Source organism: Gadus macrocephalus, chromosome 7, assembly GCF_031168955.1.
Source record: "Gadus macrocephalus chromosome 7, ASM3116895v1".
Lineage (NCBI taxonomy): Eukaryota > Metazoa > Chordata > Actinopteri > Gadiformes > Gadidae > Gadus > Gadus macrocephalus.
The window spans coordinates 4,773,427-4,794,819 of NC_082388.1; positions in this window are offsets into that span (position 1 = coordinate 4,773,427).

Here is a 21,393-nt window from a genome sequence, read left to right on the forward strand (position 1 = left end):
CCTCCCTAACTCGACTCCTGTGTGTGCCCCACTCAACGAATACAAGACACAACGCAGAAACCCATTGGTTACACATACACCTATGACTCACCTACGACTGCACAACTATACATGGTTCCAATACAATTGTCAAGTTTGCAGACGACACTACGGTGATTGGTCTCATCAGCAACAACGATGAGACGGCCTATAGGGAGGAGGTCCAACACCTAACTGCATGGTGCGCCAACAACAACCTGACTCTCAACACTAAGAAGACGAAAGAGCTCATTGTGGACTTCAGGAAGACTAGAGGTGGCACACACACCCCCATCTGTATCAACGGGACGGAGGTTGAGCGTGTCACCAGCTATAGGTTCCTGGGTGTCCACATCTCAGAGGACCTCTCTTGGACCCTCAACACCTCTAAGCTGATCAAGAAGACTCACCAGCGTCTCTTCTTCTTGAGGAAATTAAAAAAGGCCCATCTGTCTCCTCAGATCCTGGTGAACTTCTACCACTGCATCATTGAGAGCATCCTTACCAACTGTATCACAGTATGGTATGGCAACTGCTCTGTCTCTGACCGGAAAGCCCTGCAGAGGGTGGTGAAAACTGCGCAACGCATCATCGGTTCCTCACTCCCCTCCATCGAGGCTGTCCAGAGCAAGCGATGCCTGCGAAAGGCGTGCGGCATCTGCAAGGACTGTTCTCACCCCAACCACAGACTGTTCACCCTCCTCCCCTCCAGGAGGCGCTACAGGTCTCCCCGGACCCGGACAAGCAGGTTTAGGGGAAGCTTTTTCCCTGCGGCTGTCACCCTCCTAAACTCTACCCCCCCCCACCCCCCCTCTCAGTGTCTGCCCCCCCCCCCCCCCCCCCCGCCCCCCGCGGCCATTCATTGCACTAAAACATGCTAGTTGACTGAACAATTATCCCTCTACTTGAATTTTCATATCCCCTGTATCAACACTGTTACGTGTCAAAAGTGGCAGCAAAGGCAGACAGAGAGTCATAGATGAGTTACCGATATTTATCTTCAACTGAATTATTTAGACATGTTATTATTCACAAAGTTACATCAAAGATTACACGGTTCCCTAAACACAAAGTCCATCGCGACCACGGAGCGTCGGAGAGCGTCCAAAGGATAGGGCATCACGAGGGAGGAAGCGAAGAGTGTCCAAACGATACAAAAAACCCAGGCGTCCACGAGAGCGGAGGGGGTGAAGAGACGTCCGCGTCACGAGGGAGGAGGTGAAGGTGTTGGCGTTCCAAAAAACACGACGTCCACGAAAGCTCTGGAATAGATGTGGCGTCCAAACGATAGGGCATCCACGGGCGCGGATCGGCGCTGGTAGAGTCAAGCCCCCTCTGCGCGTAATTCTCTGCGCTTTATACTGCGTGTAATCAGGAATGGGCCAATCACCAATCAACATCTCTAACCACGCATGCTGGTCTGATTGACAAAAAACAATTATATTTCCTTGACCACAAATAAAATACAGAATCATGTCAAAACAAAACAAAACAATTCAGAAACAAAGTATCAATGGTTCATAACACCTTCCCCCTTAAAAAGGGAACATTTTGATCCGATAGATCACAATTTTCAGACAGGTCTATCTACAATTTCAACATCTTAACACCGAGATAGACAATCAGCAATGACATTATCTTTACCCTTGATATGCTTGATTACCATATCATACTCTTGCAAGATTAAACTCCAGTTTAACAATCTTGTTTTTGTTTCCCTTTTTTTTTTTTTTTTCCTTCCCTTATTCTTCCTTCTGTTTTTTTCCTTTTCTTTTCCTTTCTTTTTCCTTCTTCTCTCTTTCTTTTCTCTAGTCTTTTCCTTCCTCTCTTTCTCTTTTTCCCTATTCTTCTCTTCTTTTTTAAGGCCCTAGAAATAGTAACTTCTTTGATATTCCTAAGTGGAATTGCTTCAGGGAACCTTGTTGAGGCACACATGATAGTCAGAGTGTACACATCTCCAGTTCTTGTCCTGGGTAAAGGTCCTACACAATCCACAATAACCCGGGAGAAAGGTTCACCAAAGGCTGGGATCGGTTTCAATGGTGCTACAGGAGGGTCTAACTGGTGTTTACCCACCACTTGGCAAGTGTGACAAGTGCGACAGAAGGTTGCAACATCTTTGTGCAAACCTGGCCAGAAGAATTGCTTCATCACCTTGTTAACAGTCTTGTTAACACCAAGATGGCCACCTAGAGGTAAGCTATGTGCCATAGTAAGTATGTCCTTCCTGTACACTTTAGGTACGACAACCTGATGGACGACTGCCCAATCTTCATTGGCAGGAATATCAGGGGGACGCCATTTCCGCATCAAAACCCCATCTTTAAGATAATAACCAACTGGTACTTTGACAATTTCGTCATCTGGGAGAGCTTTTTCTCTCAATCCAGCAATCTCTGGATCACGGCTTTGCTCAGTGATCAATTGCTTTCTTGACAAAGATAAATCATCAGATACTTGTACATCGTTCCCAGTGTCTTGTGGTGACTTACCACTGTACTTCTCAAAGACTGTGCTAAGAAATGTATCTGACAGCTCATCAAAACCTGAACTCTTACTAGAGCCACGATCTGACCCCTGCTCTGAAGGATCATGGTCTTGTTTTAACAAAGTGCTAGATTGCACAGAGTCCTCCTCTTCTGTTGCCTTTTTGGCCATAGCTCGAGTCACTGCACATGAAGGGAAAATATCAATGTCTAAATTAGACTAATCTTCAGTGCTCGGCTTAGAGGTTAACTGAACCGAGGGGACAACTTTCCCACCAGCTAGGTCGTTGCCGAGTAAAAGAGAAATACCTTTGATAGGGAGGCTGGACATAAGCCCCACTTTAACTTGTCCTGTTACTAAGTCTGACTTCAGAAACACAGAGTGCAGAGGTACAGTTACAATTCTCCCCTCAATCCCCTGAACAAGAATGAAGTCACCCATTTCAGTGTCTTCATTGTCACAGGAGGGCAATGCCTCTCCTAACAAAAGCGACTGGGAAGCCCCAGTATCGCGGAGAATTCGAATGGGTTGAGGAGCAGAATTTTCACTTGAAGAAACAAATCCCTCAGACACAAAAGGAAGGAACTCTTCCCTCAGAAGATCAGATGACTCAGTTTTTTTAGCAATGTCAGGACAACATGATTCCATTGAACCACACTCAATAGGCATCTCTGTCAAAGAGTTCACCAAAGCGTTAGGCGAGGCCTCTTTTTCCTGCTTTCTTTTAAGAGTTAGGCACTCAGACAGAACATGACCTGGTTTCTTACAATAATGACAAATAGGGCCTGTGGGGGCCTCTTTCTTGGCATCACTGAACTTGTTCTTAATATAAGCACTTCTCTCCCTAACATCCGTGGCATGTGCGAAGTATGGTTTACTACCACTCTTCTTAGGTGGATATAGCCGATCATGAGACCCAAACTTAGATTTGTGCGTGAGTGAATACTCATCTGCAAACTTAGCAGCTTCACGTAGTGTGGACGCATCTTTCTCATCAAGATAAGACTTAATATCATCCTTAACACACCGCTTAAATTCCTCAACCAGCATCAAGTCTTTCACCAATCTTACATCATTATTGACAGCTTTAGATGCACACCAACGCTCAAAGAACACCTCTTTGTCATGAGCAAATTCACCATATGTCTGGTCATCAGTCTTTCTGAGACCACGAAATTTCTGCCTATATGCCTCTGGAACCAGCTCGTAAGCTGTCAAAATGGCTTGCTTAACCACATCATAACTTGAGGCATCATCAACAGACAAAGCTGAATAGGCTTGTTGTGCTTTTCCTTTTATCACACTTTGCAGCATCAAGGGCCAATATTCTGTAGGCCACTTTAAACACTCAGCCACTTTTTCAAAATGCTGAAAATATTTGTCAACCTCCAGCTCATCAAAAGGAGGCACCAACCTCACTTCTCTGCTAGCACTGAATCTATTTCCCCTTAAGGGTTCTGCTTTTTCTAGCTTTGCCAACTCAAGTTGTTTTTCTAATTTTTCTCTTTCCAGTCCAATTCTTTCTCGTTCAATCAACATTCGTTCTTTTTCCATTCTTTCATGTCTTTCTCTTTCTTTTTCTCTATCCTCTCTGTCTCCTTCCAATCTCAATTTCTCCAGTTCAAACTGCCTTTCTTCTTTTTGTCTTTCATTCTCCAACTGAATTAGGCAAATTTTTAACTCAGTTTCAGAGCTAGGCTTAGGTTGAGGGTCACCATCAACGTCTACAAACGGAGCTAAATCTTCACCTGTGAACAAAGACTCATCATACAAATGTTGTGCTATTAACTTGGCAATCTGAGCTTTTGTGTAGCTTGCATTAACCTTAACTAGGTTCAGCGATTTTGCAACTTCCAACAAGTCCGTTTTTTTTAACTCCTGCAGACCCGTAACAGTAGGTAACTCCAAAAACTCTTGCACTGCTGCTGCCATGATAATCAGTTGAGTGAGTTGGATTCCAATTGAATTCTCAAAATTGCTTAATGCCAAAGACTCATCATAACCGGTTCAGATCCCGGACGAGCCCCCAATTATGTTACGTGTCAAAAGTGGCAGCAAAGGCAGACAGAGAGTCATAGATGAGTTACCGATATTTATCTTCAACTGAATTATTTAGACATGTTATTATTCACAAAGTTACATCAAAGATTACACGGTTCCCTAAACACAAAGTCCATCGCGACCACGGAGCGTCGGAGAGCGTCCAAAGGATAGGGCATCACGAGGGAGGAAGCGAAGAGTGTCCAAACGATACAAAAAACCCAGGCGTCCACGAGAGCGGAGGGGGTGAAGAGACGTCCGCGTCACGAGGGAGGAGGTGAAGGTGTTGGCGTTCCAAAAAACACGACGTCCACGAAAGCTCTGGAATAGATGTGGCGTCCAAACGATAGGGCATCCACGGGTGCGGATCGGCGCTGGTAGAGTCAAGCCCCCTCTGCGCGTAATTCTCTGCGCTTTATACTGCGTGTAATCAGGAATGGGCCAATCACCAATCAACATCTCTAACCACGCATGCTGGTCTGATTGACAAAAAACAATTATATTTCCTTGACCACAAATAAAATACAGAATCATGTCAAAACAAAACAAAACAATTCAGAAACAAAGTATCAATGGTTCATAACAACACCCATAGTACTCTATTTTATTATACTATATTTGTATTTATATTTATATTAACTGCACTTATTGTACCTCTATGCTGCTCTGATACTGTATAATTCATGTACAAACTGCACTTTACTGCTCCTTTGCACTTCCGGTTGGTCACAAAACCTAATTTCGTTGTACTCTGCACAATGACAATAAAGTGAATCCAATCCAATCCAATACAATACAACACACAATAAAACTAACTTCACAAGGAGAAGTCCAATGCATTGGCTAAAGCCAGGAGTTTATATTGCCATTGTAGGGCAGCATGGCCCCCCAAAACTACTAAAGCATTTGGTTAACCAAATGGTAATCTATCAATTGAAGCTCCTCAAGGTGTCCAAAAAAAGGGGGGTCGTGGCCGTCTTGCTGAGATGGGTGGGGGATGGGGGCTGAATGGTTGTGAGAGTTGAATGAAGTAGCCTACATGTTGCTCCCATTGGTAACTGCAGAGCAAGATCCGTTGATGTTACTAAAAGACAAATGCTGCATACTTAGCTTACTGCATTTTACAGTTCAGATTTTCCATCATCAGGTACAAGATTGTTTGTTGTATGTTATTTTACCGTTATACACAATTATACAACGGGGGGCCTAAATCCAGCGATCTGATTGGTTCCTAACTGTTGTATAATGAGCGTGTACATAACTGCTATGACGCCCGATCATTTTGTGAAAGTTTGCATATCACTCTGCGCCTGGAAGTAGAAACAGTTACAAAGTAAAACATATGTTGGATGATGGGAGAGGGTGTAAATGTTGTTACTCCGGGAGTGAGCAAGGCGATGGAGAGACTAACGAAAGCTTAGGCACACGGCGAGTGAACTGCTCCATAGGATAAATTGCCGGCGAACCGCTCTAGCCGAGCCTTCTCTCGGAGGGACGCTAAAGTGTGTTGCATAGCGACCGTCGTGCATTTTGAAGGCAGCCAGGAGGGACTACTTTTTTGTATTCTTTAATAAAACGGCCACTGTGAAGGGGGTCGCCGGCCCTCCGCTGCGCTTCGGGGCCGGACAACGCCCCTTAACAGTGGTATAATGAGCACATACCACAGCCTGTCGTGATCTATTGCTTAAATATATGACCACAATTGTTAAACGTTCAGATGACTTTCTTCTACATGGTTTACACAGAAAACGAATGACGTGGTCCGGAAATTCCCACCACAACTCCTTATACACTATAAATCGATGTTAGCCCACCTGGACAGCTCACAAGATCAACTTTCACTTTCTCGATGAAGTTAGGGCTTCCAGGACTTATAGCTTTGTTTCCTTTCCTTTGTTTCTCCCCCACACCAATTTTGAACAATATATAACACGACAAATAAGCAAACAACCTTACCTTGAGTCTATCCATCCATAGCCACTTGATGCACTCGTGAAATAGCATTCTTCTTCAATGACACTGTCTTTGGGTTCTTTGGGTAAGCAGCTCTTTTAGGAATGATGAAGTCGTCCTTATCGAAATGAGCACTGCAGACACGGTGATCCTTCTGCATCAGCATCTTCATTGGCATCTCAATGTCCATATTCAGAACAATAAGCCACTTGTCTACCAGAGATCGGTAATTGTACTGCGATGGCAGTCTATAGAAAGTTTCTGGGGTGTGACTTTTCAATTGTTTTCCGCAGCCGGGGAAATCGCAAACAGGAACCATCTCTCTATCTTGACTTCAAGCTGTAGATGGGTCGTCTTCTTCGGTGCTTGAGCTGTCCTTCACTCTATGCGCTAATCACGTGTGCAGTGCGTCTTCTGTCAACAATGTGCCATGCTTGATTGTAGCCAACAAATATTTTGTAACTGTATCTTATGATGCAAGTCCTTTGATTTACGTGTAAACACTTGCTAGATATAATTTATAAATATAAATTATATAAATTATAAATTCCAAAACGTTCCTCCTTGAACTGAGCTCTGGCACATTCGGCAATCGACTTGTGTGGACTTCCTGTTAACACGGACCTACCAGTAATACTTGTTAAACTGTCTTTTTAATTAAACTCTGGGTTTGCAAACTAAGTTGTTTTTGCTTCATTTTATCTGTAGGACCCTAGTCATGCTACTGCAGAGGTTTGGTACTATTTTTCACAATATTAGTGGTTAAAAAATGCTGATTTGGAAGTGAAACTCAATGCCCCAATCCAATAACATGGACGCCAAACATTGCGCCGGGCAAACTCTCATACTCGACTTTCAATGAAATAGGTATCTGGAGGGCTTATTTGATGGGTTTTCATGCCAAAACAAAGACCCTGGGTTCAATATTCGCCGGAATAACACTTTAAAGACACACACACACACACACACACACACACACACACACACACACACACACACACACACACACACACACACACACACACACACACACAGACAATGAGGCCCAGTGAAACAGCAGAGCTAGGAGAGTAGAGCTAGGTTGCATATCAAAAATTGGCAAAAATATGACTAAGGCGATTAGGCTATGAGGCGATCGATATTGATTATGCTATGAGGCTAATGGTATAGATCAGGGATGGGCAACTGGTGGCCCGCGGGCCGCATACGGCCCGCATCCTCACGCAGTCAGGATGTAATTTTTATTTAAAAAATAAATAAATAATGAATCGAGTTGCAGAAAACTTGGTTAAGAAAGAAGAAAGCAGAGCATCTGTTCATAGAATTCAAAGGCAAACCCATGTGTCTAGTTTGCTTAGAAACGATATCAGTCATGAAAGATTTCCACTTAAGTCGCCACTACAACTACTATAACTGCCCTGAAGTGAATATCATGCTTGCTGGGTTTGAGTTCATTGAGTTGTTGCACATAATGTTGGGCCACTGTTTTTCAGTTTTATGACATCATTGAATGATGATGTATGTGAGCCCTTTGCACTGATCAAAATACTAACCAATCATGTGGCTGTTTGAGCATGGAAAACATGAAATGAATGTATGTTGGTTCAATCAACATACCATACATAGGCTATGAATCTGGAAGATTTTGAATGTAGTGGCCATCCCCAAAATGCACCAGAATACAGGAAATCCTATCCAACGAATTCAAAAATGTGTAGCTTCTCTCAGTCTATGTCTAGTTGAAGTGCACAGTCACATGACCCTCTGATGGTGAAGATGAAGAATTGTGGCCCTCTTTATCATGAAAGTTGCCCATCCCTGGTAGATTATGCTTTGAGGCTAATGATATTGATTATGCTATGAGGCTAACAACATTGATTATGCTATGAGGCTAACTATATCAATTAAGCTATGAGGCTAACAATATCAATTATGCTAGGAAGCTAACAATATTGATTATGCTATGAAGCTAACGATAAGCTACCTCTTATTTCTTAAGGACGTATTAGGCTTATGGAGGCTCTTTTGCTTGATAAACTTAACTTTTTCGGGGGGTATGTCAATAATGCCTCAGTACTACTTTGCTAAGGCTTGCTCCTGTCTGCTGATAGCCAAGGTCAATATGCTAACACACACGTGTGCCCCTAAGCTAGTCTTCAGAATAATAATAAAGGTGCACGGTTTAGAATTCAGCAGCATTGAGCAGAACGGACGGGGTAGCATTGTGATAAAATATTCATTTGAATAAAGTTTGTGTGTTTGTGTATATGTGTGTCTGTGTATACGTGTGTTTATATGGTTGCGTGTTTGCCAAAGTTTTCCTTCAGTATTACTCAAGGCTTTTGTTTTGAGTACTTTCAGGTCTCCTTGGCTAGCATTAATGTGCATCGCGTTCTGCAGTCTGAACACACACACAGGGGCACACACATATACACACAGAGAGACATACACACACACACGCACACACACAGACACACACATACACACATCTCTGAGTGCAAACACAATGTCGCAATCATTTTCCCCCGTGCGTGACCATTGTGTCTGAATAAAATGATGGAAATGTGCTTTTGTCGCCGTGGCGCTGACATAAACAACATCAAATGGCGCCCAAAACAACACTGTACGAGACGCGGCAAAGCATTAAGGTAGTTTCCCCATCAGTTATGCCCTCTCTCTCTCTCTCTCTCTCTCTCTCTCTCTCTCTCTCTCTCTCTCTCTCTCTCTCTCTCTCTCTCTCCCTCTCTGCCACTGTATTTCTTATTCTCTCTCTCTCTCTCTCTCTCTCCTCTCTCTGTGTCTTGTCTCTCTCTCTCTCAGTCTATGTATATATATATATATATTTAATATATATATATATATTAGAGTCTCTCTCTCTGTCTCTCAGTCTCTCTCTGTCTCTCTCTCTTCGTCTCTGTCTCTTTTCTCTCTCTTTCTCTCAGTCTATAGATATCTAAGAGCCCCTCTCTTCACCTGACAGGGAGCTAAACACTGTTTGTGGTTCCAACTGACAGAACCCTGATAAATGTTGTCTATGACACCCAGAGCACAACCCCATTCCCCCGTTCCCACACAGGAATTGATGAATCCCATTCCCCTTATCGCCATGGTAAAGGGTTTTCTGAGGAATGTCGGAAAAGGATTCCACACACCAGACTTGTAACGGGGGCGTTTGGCAGGACCCAAGTGCACAGACTGACGACGAGTGTAGAACGGTTTCAAGAGTTTATTCAGATGCAGGATCGGCAGGCAGGGATCAGAGACCAGGCAGAATCGGAGGTGGGTCAGGATTCGAAGTCGCGGGAAAGCACTGAAACACAAGAGACAATCTGGCAAGGAATGTTTGGAAGGAGAGGACTGATATAGGGGGAGCACAGATGAAGGTGGTTGGGTCAATTAGGAGAGATCAGGGTGGCAGGCAGGTGAATGGGAAAACCAGGGACGGATCATGACAGTACCCCCCCCGGCAAGGGATGGCTCCAGACGTCCTAGATCAAACCGGGAGAGTGGAGGGGGTCTGAAGGAGGGTAAAAATTCCTCCAAGGCATCGTAGACTGCGTCCTCCGTAGAGGAGGAAGCGATACCGGAGTTCCCTCTTCCCGAGATGCCGGAAGGGCCACTCGCCGGTGGAACAATAGCGGACGGACGGGAGGGCGGAGCAGATTGGTCGGGATGTGACCGGTGGAAGTCAGAGATAAGACGGGGGTCCATGGCGAAGCGAGCTGGGATCCAGGAGCGCTCCACCGGGCCGTACCCCTCCCAGTCCACCAGATACTGGACCCCACGTCCACGGCGGCGGGAGCGGAGGAGACGCCGGACAGTGAACACCGGACCTCCGTCAACGAGCTGAGGGGGAGGAGGAGCCAGAGGGCTTTCCTGGACAGGTTTGACCCTGGAGACATGGAAGGTTGGTTGGACCCTCATGGAACGAGGAAGCTGGAGATGTACCGCCTCAGAGTTTATGATGCAGATTATGGGGAATGGTCCTACGAACCTGGGAGCCAGCTTACGACTCTCCACTTTGAGAGGTAGGTCCCGGGTGGAGAGCCAGACCTTCTGACCAAGCTGGTAGGCAGGAGCCGGCGTGCGGTGCTTGTTGGCAGCAGAAGCGTGGCGATCTGCAGCCTTGGTGAGAGCTGTGCGCGCCAGGGTCCAGGTACGTCGACAACGACGGATCAGGGCTTGGACCGAGGGGCAGGAAGACTCCTTCTCCAGGTCGGGGAATAGGGGTGGCAGGTAACCGTAGGCGCACTGAAAGGGAGAGAGACCGGCGGATGAACAGGTGAGGGTGTTATGCGCATATTCTACGCATAACACCCTCTCCAGGTCCTGATTGGCTCTCTCGGTCTGTCCATCTGACTGGGGATGGAAGCCGGAAGATAGACTGACGGTAGCCCCGACTAGACTGCAGAATTCCCTCCAGAAAACCGAGATGAACTGGGGCCCCCGGTCAGAGACGACATCGGTGGGTAACCCATGGAGGCGGAAGACGTGGTGGGGGAGCAGGTCCGCAGTCTCTCTGGCAGAGGGGAGTTTAGTAAGGGGGATGAAATGGGCCAACTTACTAAACCGATCTACAAGGGTGAGGACGACAAGGGTGTGGCCCTTGGTCACAGGAAGACCTATCACGAATTCCAGAGAGATGTGCGACCAGGGACGATGGGGAATGGGCAAGGGGTGCAGGAGGCCGGCAGGTGGGCGGCGAGAGGTCTTACTCTGGTTACACACAGGGCATGCGTTGACGAAGGCGCGGACATCCTCTGTCAGTAACGGCCACCTGAAGCGCCGCTGCAGAAAGTCCAGGGTCAGCTGGATGCCAGGATGGCAGGTGAGACGGGAAGCGTGACCCTACTGGAGCACGTCTGAGCGAAGGGAAGCCGGAACAAACAGGCGGTCAGGGGGGCAGGAACTGGGGCCAGGCTGATTAAGAGAGGCGGCCCTCACCCTCTCCTCTATCTCCCAGGTGACCGAAGCGACAAGGCAGGAGTGTGAAATAATGGTGGAGGTTTCAGTCGGCTCATCGGGGTACTCGGGGAACTGTCGGGATAGCGCATCTGGTTCTGTGCTACGAGAGCCAGGGCGATAGGACAAGGTGAAGTTAAATCGATCGAAAAACAATGACCAGTGGGCCTGTCTGGAGTTTAGTCTCTTGGTGGTTTGTATATACTCGAGATTTCGGTGATCGGTCCAAACTAAGAACGGAATCCTGGTTCCCTCTAGCCAGTGCCGCCACCCCTCCAAGGCCAGCTTCACCGCCAGAAGCTCCCTGTTGCCAATGTCGTAATTTCTCTCCGAGGGGGTTAGGCGGTGAGAGAAAAAGGCACAGGGGTGGATCTTCTGGTCGGAGGATGAACGCTGGGAGAGGATCCGCCCTACTCCCACACCAGATGAGTCCACCTCTACAATGAACTGACGTTCTAGTTTGGGGATCTGGAGGATGGGGGCAGTGGTGAAGCGGGTCTTGAGGGTGTCGAAAGACTCTTGTTCAGCGTCAGACCAACGGAAAGGGACCTTGGGAGAGGTGAGGGCCGAGAGGGGGAAGGCGATGGAGCTGAACCCTCGGATGAACCGCCGATAGAAGTTGGCGAAACCCAAGAAATGCTGCAGTTGCTTGCTTTCTGGGGTGGCCCAGGAGGTCACAGCAGAGACCTTGGCTTGATCCATCTTTAGGCTGTCCTTCGCGATAATATAACCAAGGAAGGAGACGGAGGGAGCATGAAACTCGCACTTATTCGCTTTGACGAACAAGGAGTTGTCCAGGAGGCGGCGGAGAACCGAGCGGACGTGGACGACGTGTTCCGCGAGATTGCGGGAGAAAATCAGGATATCATCCAGATAAACAAAAACAAACTTGTCTAACATGTCCCGCAGCAGGTCGTTGACTAGCGCTTGAAAGACTGCCGGGGCGTTGGTCAAGCCGAAGGACATCACGAGGTACTCGTAATGTCCCTTTGGTGTGTTGAAGGCCGTCTTCCACTCGTCTCCCTCTCTGATACGGACCAGGTGGTAGGCATTCCTCAGGTCGAGTTTGGTGAAGACCGTTGCCCCCTGGAGCAGCTCAAAGGCGGAGGAGAGTAGTGGAAGGGGATAGCGGTTCTTCACCGTAATGTTGTTCAGACCTCGATAATCGATGCAGGATCTCAGGGACTTGCCCTTCTTGCCCACGAAGAAGAACCCGTGCCCAGCCGGCGACGAGGAGGGTCGGATGATCCCTGCGGCTAGGGAACCCAGGATATAGTCCTCCATGGACTCTCGCTTGGGAGCAGAGAGGGAGTACAAGCGTCCCTTGGGGGGTGAATTGCCCGGAAGTAGGTCAATGGCACAATCGTAGGGAGGGTGAGGAGGCAAGGACGTGGCCGTGGCCTTATTGAAGGCTTCTCTGAGGTCCTGGTAAATGGCAGGAGAATAGTTTCTCCGGATGGAGTCCCAGCCGTAGAGCGAGGGACCGATCCATGATACTCTCGTCTGCGCTAGAATCGAGAAGGGCGGTTATGCGATGGGAACCGGAGGGCAACAGGAGCTCACCGGAGAGAGTGGGTCTTGTTGATGAGGCAGAGTCTGTGACGGAGCTCATCAGTATGCCTCTGGTTACTGGTGAACTCTGGCTTTTACCAGGCATTGATAGGCGAAGTGTCCAGGCTGGCCGCAGTACAGACAGAGGTTCTGCCTCTGTCTTCTCTCCTTCTCCTCCGGAGAAAGACGGGTGCAGCCCAGCTGCATTGGCTCCGGACTCCCCATTCTCAGGGGGAACTCCTGAGCTCTTCAGCAAAGGAGCGGAAGGAGCGGCAGGCAGAGGTCCCTCTCTGCCACTCAGCGGTGTCCTAAAGACGCGCCCGTCCGGAGAGAAGATTTACGGCGTATGCCACCCGGGCCTCTTCGGAGGCGAAAGTGAGGGGCTGAAGGGCGAAGATAATTGCGCAATTGCACAGGAAGGCGTTGCAGGTGGTAGGGTCGCCATCGTAACGTTCGGGGACTCCTACACTAGGCTCCCGGGGTAGAGAGGCCGGAGTCTCGGTCGCCGCTGGATCAGGAGGTGGAGCGGTGGCGCCGGTCTCTACGTTCGCCAATTCCTGGCAGATCTGTGTCAGGTCATGCCGTCCTTGAGCCGTGGCGGCTATCACATGCTGTAGTGCGCTCTCCAACCGGGAGATGCGGTCGTCCGTCTGGGCTGGGTCCATCGTTGGCCAGATTGTTCTGTGACGGGGGCGTTTGGCAGGACCCAAGTGCACAGACTGACCACGAGCGTAGAACGGTTTCAAGAGTTTATTCAGATGCTGGATCGGCAGGCAGAGAGTAGTCAGCAGGAAGAGGTCAGCAACGGGAGGGCAGATGGGCAGTAGGGAACGGGTAAACAGACAGACCGACAGGGATGAGACGGCGATCGGGAGGTCAGGCAGACGAAGGGTCGGAAGCAGGGGAGGCAGGCCGGTTGATCAGGAGTCGGGAGCAGAGGAGCAGACAGGCCGACAGGGGCTGGGCGGCAGGGAGGATAGTCAGGAAGGCAGGGACCAGAGAACAGGCAGGATAGTCAGACATGCAGGGATCAGAGACCAGGCAGGATCGGAGGTGGGTCAGGATTCGAAGTCACGGGAAAGCACTTCAAAACACAAGAGACAATCTGGCAGGGAATGTTTGGAAGGAGAGGTCTGATATAGGGGGAGCACAGATGAAGGTGGTTGGGTCTATTAGGAGAGATCAGGGTGGCAGACAGGTGAATTGGAAAACCAGGGACGGATCATGACAAGACTCTCTATCGTCGATGCGTCATTCTTAGAGTGTGTATTTGTGCGTTTGTGTGTCTGTGCACTTTGAGTCTGCCTCATGTATGATTAGTGCTCTGTGAATTAAGTTGCCTTGCCTTGCCTTGTGTGTGTGTTTGTGGGCCAGTGTATAGTCGTGTGTATGCGTGTCTGTATATTTGTGTGTTTGTGTGTTTGTGTGCCTGCATGTGTGTGATAGATTTCAGCGTATTTCTATGCTGTTCTCATCCACACTTTTTTTCGTCGTTGTAATAATTCTTGAAGTGGAAATCAAGGCAGCTTGACAGGTTGGATCAGAGGGTCGCCTCGATGGTTCATTTGAGGATCTAATACAGAAAGGTACAGACACAGGCGGAATAATCTATAGGGTAGGGGGATGAGGAGCAGTCTCCAGACGTGCTCCTTGGCTGTCGATACCTCTTCTCCCCGAAAGGTTTGGGGCGAGTTTTGTACTAAAGAAAGCGTGAATCCCACAATAACAGATGCATCTCTACCTTGTAGGTATATGGCCCTGGTTTTTACCTAGTGTGTCTGTGTGTCTTCGTCTCATCACAACAACCGGAGCATCGACATTCCCGCTCTACATCCCGAGGCTTTGTCGGCCGGAACACTTTCACTGATTCTATTTGCGATCATAGGCTTTTGCGCTATCTTCGGTTTGCGAAATTGTACGATTCCCCGAAAGCAATATATTAAACCGAATCAGGCATCGGTGTCAAAGAGGTGTCAGAGTGATATCAAGCAATCTTTTGACCCATAAGTCATTCTTTCATATGTTTTAGGTGTGTGTGTGTGTGTTTGTGTGGGTGTGTATTTGTCTGAGAGAGACAGAGAGCATGTGTATCTGTAAGAGAGAGGGAGGGAGAGGTATAGGGAGAGAGAGAGAGAGAGAGAGAGAGAGAGGGGAGAGAGAGAGAGAGAGAGAAAGGGAGAGCGATAGAGAGACATACACACAGGGAGAGAGAGAGAGAGTGAGAGAGACCCTAACTGTAAAGTCGCCGAGTGCTGACATTATCAAACAACGATTCTCTTCTCTTAACATCCATCACCTTTATCACTTCAATCAATGTGTCTATTCCATAATATCAAGGCTGTTATTTATTTATTTATTTATTTATTATTATTTATTTTTTTATTATACAGGAAAGTATTACAAGTAACAAAGTTACAATATAATCGGGCCTGTCTCAGTAAAATAACTGATTTCCAGCAGGTTCCTGTTTTGCAGCACAATATAACATACAGGGACAAGGCACATCGCACGTCACATTTACATACAAAACATAAAAACAGGGACATAGCATGTGGAAGTCAGTGTTTGCAAGTGTATGTGTTGAGGAGTAACAATTTATATGCTTTTTTGAACTGTGTGATGGATTGTAATACTCTAATGTGATGGGGAATGCCATTCCAGACTTTGGTGAAAGTGTGGATGAAGGACCTCTGTCCATAGCCGTTATTGAAAGCAGGCACTGGGTGGAGGGCCATGGAGACAGATCAAGTGAATCGCACTTGGGGCATGTTATGTGTTGGTAAGAGGGAGATGAGTGTTTGTGAGGTGCTGTGTTGGAGGTGAAAATAAAATGTGATAGCATGACTGTAAATACAATTTTGAAAGGACAGAGCGTGAGATTGAGTGAGTGCAGTGCAGTGGTGTGTCCATTTTGGAAGATTACTGTGGATCTTTAAAGCTCGGTTGTATAGTCGTGCGATGGATTCAGTAACTTCCTTGGTGGTGAGAGACCATATTGGTATACAGTAGGAGATGGTTGAGAATTAAATCGCATAGGTATGGTCTAATCTTGTTATATACATATAGTTTCTGATGTAACTTTTTAGTTAACTTGGAGGTGTGTTTGCGGTAAGTGAGGTGTGAGTCAAGTAACACACCCAGATACGTATATGTATTGGTGATGACAAGATTTTGATTTGAGAAGATGATGGGACTGGTAAAGGACAGATGCTTTCTGGATGAGTGGAAATATATGCATTTAGTTTTTGTAACATTAATGGTTAAGTGATTGTCAATTAACCATTTATGCAAAGATTGAAGATCAGATGACAGTTTGGAGTTTATGGTATCATGGTTTGAGTCGGACAGAAAGAGCACGGTGTCATCAGCATACATTAGGCATTTAGAGTAGTTACACACTTGCGGGAGATCGTTAATGTATAAAAGAAAAAGCAAAGGCCCAAGGATACTTCCTTGTAGAACACCCATGTCACATCCTAAGGGCTGAGATGTTGCATGGTCAATCTTGACAACTTGTGATCTGTCTGATAAAAAAGAGGAAATCATATCTAGAACCGAGGCTGATAGGTTAATAGAGTGAAGTTTGGATAATAAAATCAGGTGGTCTACTGTGTCAAACGCTTTACTACAAACAATAAAAATTGCTCCAGTGGTGTGTCTTCTATTTATAGAGTTCCGAATTTCCTCAGTGAAGAGTAGTAGAGCTGACGTAGTGGATCGCTTTGCACGGAAACCATGTTGGCAGTCACTTAGCCTGTTGTTGCTTTCAAGATAGAAGCTTAATTGATTGTGTATGTTTTTTTCAAGCAGCTTAGATATTGTTGGGAGTATGGCTATAGGTCTATAGTTAGAAACCAGACAAGGGTTGTCAGCTTTGAAAATTGGTAAGATTTGGGCTGTTTTCCAGCTGGAGGGGAAAATGGACAGCCTAATACAAAGGTTGATTAAGTGGTGGAGAAGAGGTATAAGGCTGTTAGCATGAGTCTTCAAAAACATAGTGTTTAAGCCATAACTATCACGACTGTGGGAGTTTTTTAGAGCGTTTATATTCTTTATCAGATCGTCTTGTGTGATTTCAAAGAAAGAAAACATATCAGTTGTTGAGGGTGGGGGAGATATGGAATGAGAGGTAGTGGGAAAGACAGCTGCTAATTCTTGAACTGATAATATGAAGTATTCGTTGAAGGCATTTGCAATCTTTTCAGAGTCTGAGATGAGACTGCCATGTAGAGAAATTTCCAAGTTTGGCCTTTTATTTTTTTCTATTTCTCCAGTGATGACTTTAAGAGTCTGCCATAGAGACTTTGGGTTTGAAGCGGATTGGGTGATTTGCTGCTGGAAATATGTTGTCTTTGCCTTGCGTAGTTCAGTAGTGCATTGATTTCTTATTTTTATGTGGTCATTTTTGCTCTCAGGTGTTCGATGCAATCTAAATTGTTTGAGTGATGAAGCCTTCTGTTTAAGGAGTTTGAGTATCTGAGGGTTTAACCATGGTAATTTAACCTGCCTAGGGCGTACCTTACCAATAGAAGTATATTTGTTTTGTATTATGTTGAGTTTAGTGTGAAATGTAGCCAGAATAACATCTGGATTTCCTAGTGATAGCTGGTCACTCCAGTCAATTTCTCTGAATTCAGCATTGAACTGCGGTAGTTTTGACAATGATATTTTTGGTTCTGAAAGATGGGCATGAGTGGTTGGTGGTTTAATTTTTTTTCTGATTGCATAGACAAGCAGATGATCAGATATATCTACGTCAATCACACCGGAGAGTGCATATTTAGCTGGATGATTAGTGAAAATAAGATCCAGAATCGATCTGCGTGTCTGGCCTATTCTGGTCGAATCTTTAATTAGTTGATATAGGCCAAGTTTTATTGCAATGGTTTTCAAAGGTTTGGATACGGCGTCATTCCAGTCGAGGTTAATGTCGCCCATTATTACAAGCTCCTTAGTTGTGACTGGTTTAATTATGTCAGAGAGCTGAGATAGATAATGGCTTGCGCTGACATTAGGAGGCTTGTAGGTGACAATTATAGTTATTGCGTGTTGCGGCGTGAAGTTAATTGACAGTTGAAGTGTCTCCGTCTCAGTGTCGAGTTTGCTTAGTGAGTGCGTATATTTCTGACTCACATATAAAGCAACTCCGCCCCGGATTTGTCGGTGCGGTCTTTGCGATACAGCTGGTAATTTACTATCGAGAGCTAAGAATCAGGGATAGTGGAGTTTAGCCATGATTCTGAGATCGGCAGTACATCGGATTTTGATTGTGCAAGTAATCATTTCACGTAGTCTAGTTTAGGAACAAGACTTCGGGTGTTGAGATGGCAGATCTTAAAACCTCTGACCCTACCGAGTTCACTTAAAGTGGAGGGTGTTTTCCTACGATGGAATGACCTCCTACGAGGCTTGGTGGTTTGGGATTTATTATGGGGGGAGGTATTTCAGGGAGGGAAGTCAGAGACTTGACAGGTTTAGGTGAGGGAGAAACAGAAATCGAAGCTTCAGGGTTATTTAAGGTCGTGGGATCGGAGTGTGTGGTGGATCGGATTGATAGTGGGTGGGATAGACCAGCAGAGAAAACTGATCCACTACTGATTGCATGATGGGCATATAATCCCCATTAATATAAAAATGCAAATAAAAAAACACTTGTCTGTATATGGAATGTGTCATTTGAGAGCAGTCAACTATGAGGACCATTGTGTGGAGCAGATTGTACGGCATGCTGTATGTTTGCAGCCAGCACCGAACTGCCCAAAGTGTTTGGGTGGATTCCATCAGTGCTATAGAGCGAAGTGCGGTTCCAGAACAGATTGAAGTTATCGATAAAAGTGAAGTTATGGATTTTGCAGGTGGACTGGAGCCATATTTTGAGATTTAGGAGTCTGCTAAACCGCTCTGGGCGTTGGGACATGGTTGGCAGGGGACCACTGATAAAAACGGACTTTCCGCAGCGTTTTAAGAAGGAGAAGAGGTCGTTAAAATCCCGCTTTGTCAACTCGGTTTGTCGACGGGCCATATCATTGTAGCCTGTGTGGACTATCACTCGATGTATGGAGGACGGAAGGGAATTAATAAGCTCTGGAAGTTTGTCCAGGATGGTTGAGACTTTGGCTCCAGGAAAGCAACGTGTGGTGGCATTGAAAAAACGGATATTCCTGGTGATGCTGTCACCCACTATCAAGGTGGTGGGGGAAACCAGAGGATGTGGTGAATGTAAGGGTTCACCGGTCTCCACCCGGCAGGGCGTGGGATCCACACTGCGGGACCGGGCGGACGAGTGGGGAGGAGAGCCAGCAGCGTCGGGACCAGGGCGCTGGGTCACCGTCACGGCCGAAGGGGGATGTTTACCGGAGCGTCTCAGCGTCTCAGCGCTTCCTTTGCGATCCTGCGGCGGGAGCCGGAGGTCTCCGTACGCGGTTCAGAGCGTAGAGTTGGACCCACATCTGTGTTACAGGTCTCCCCTGCACTGTTTGCCACCTGTGGCTGTAGAGTAGGGGCATCGACTGGTGGAGCAGGAGTGTCGCCAGGGAGAGCCGCGTAGTGGTTGGAGAGGCTCAGGCAAGGAGGTGAGGCCCTGACCGGGTCCCTCTTTCGCCCTCGGACGACCACTTCTGTCCATGAGGGATGATGGTCGAGAGTGGAGTAGGAGGAAGGGAGAGGATGGGCAGAGGAGTCCCAGCTGACAGTGTCCTGGTTAGCTGCATTCATGGAAGCGATCCTCTGGTTCTGGTCGGCAGCCAAGTCAATAAAGCTGGCCAACAGGGATTCTTTGCTTATCAGCTCGGCGGAGAGCCTTCTGATGTCCGCCTTCAGGTTAGTAATCTCGTTATATGCCGTAGTAAGTCGTGAGTCTTCGTCGTCTTTCATGGTGTTAAGTCAAAGGTAGGTCGTAAGTTGTAATGCTAACAATGAGCTAATGCTACTGATATCGTAGGAGATCGCTTGGCAGAATCTCCTAAGGTATGCCTGCCTAAGGTGCCTAAGGTGCCATTAACATATACATAAACGTTAAAGTGCCACGTAAACAATCTACTTATAACAAAGATAGGTATATTGAACCGGACGCTATAATGAGGCTATAAATATATAGCATGTACTGGCACTTAAAAATACTACTTCGCATTGTGTAGCGTCTTACCCTAGCTATCTGTCTACGGGGAATGGGTTAACCTAGTGATTGTTCGTGCTTGGCATTGGTTCTGAACATCCTAACTGTACCCACAGAGATATACTTTAGTTTCTCTTTCTCCAAATAAATGGTCTTATTGTAACTCGCTTTGGATAAAGCATCTGCTAAACGCCCAGAAGGTAAATGTAATGTGAATACATATGCTATAGCACTAGCGGTTGGGTGTTTTAAATCCGAATGAGCCTGCCGGTGGCAGGATATTTATACAAAGACTATTTTTCCATACATTGTAATTTATTAATGCCTGGTATTAAATTAAACCGTTAGCGAGAGGCGTGACTAATGCTGCTCTAATACGGCTGGGGATTAATGGTGTGTGCTGAGTTACAGTGGGGATAGATGATTAGTCCACTGAGTCGTTCGCTAGCGTTATCATAGCGTGGGCTTGTTTATGCTGCACTAAGCTAAGAGAAGCTGCGGACATCTATTCTCCCAGGGTGGTAAACTCAGAATGAGGCTATTGAGGCTATTTGCATTGGCAGAAAACCAAGTTTGAACAGCTGTTTACATTGCACAATCAACCCCAATTCCCCGATTTGTTATTTCCCTGTTTAGCTTATTATTATTTTTTGTGTGGGCGTGTGTTTGTGTTTTTTTTTATGTTTTGGGTTTCATTATAAAATATGAAAAATGTGTCAATGTTGACATAACAAGTTCCTGCATAAGGTTTCTTACACGTGGAATGTCATTGTCATGACTGGATCACCCACCTGTCAGTCAAGCTCCTGGTCCCGCCCCCTGGTGGTTTGAAATAATGAGATGCAGACGCAGGTACAACATGCCAATTGTTACGCACTGAGGAAGAGACAACCAGGGTCTGAGAGAATTTCTTCCTCTCACCCCAAAGAGATTTTTATAATTCCGCTCATATTAATCTAATGTTGAGGTTGACGCCACGATATATATTGTACCACAGAGGAAAGCGAGATTGAGTCATTCTGTCGTCGCTTGTCGTTGGCAAAGCCCTGTGTTATCATGTAACAGCGTATGTGTGTGTGTGTGTGTGTGTGTGCGTAAGTTAGAAAGCATGTGTCTAAGTGTGTGTTTGTGTCTTTGTCTGAGTTCGAGGGAGACAGACCGCATTTGTGTTTGTGTGTGTGTTTTTGTGTGTCTGAGAGAGAGAGAGAGAGAGAGAGAGAGAGAGAGATACCCCCATGTGTACAGAGACCACAGAGCATGTGTGCATG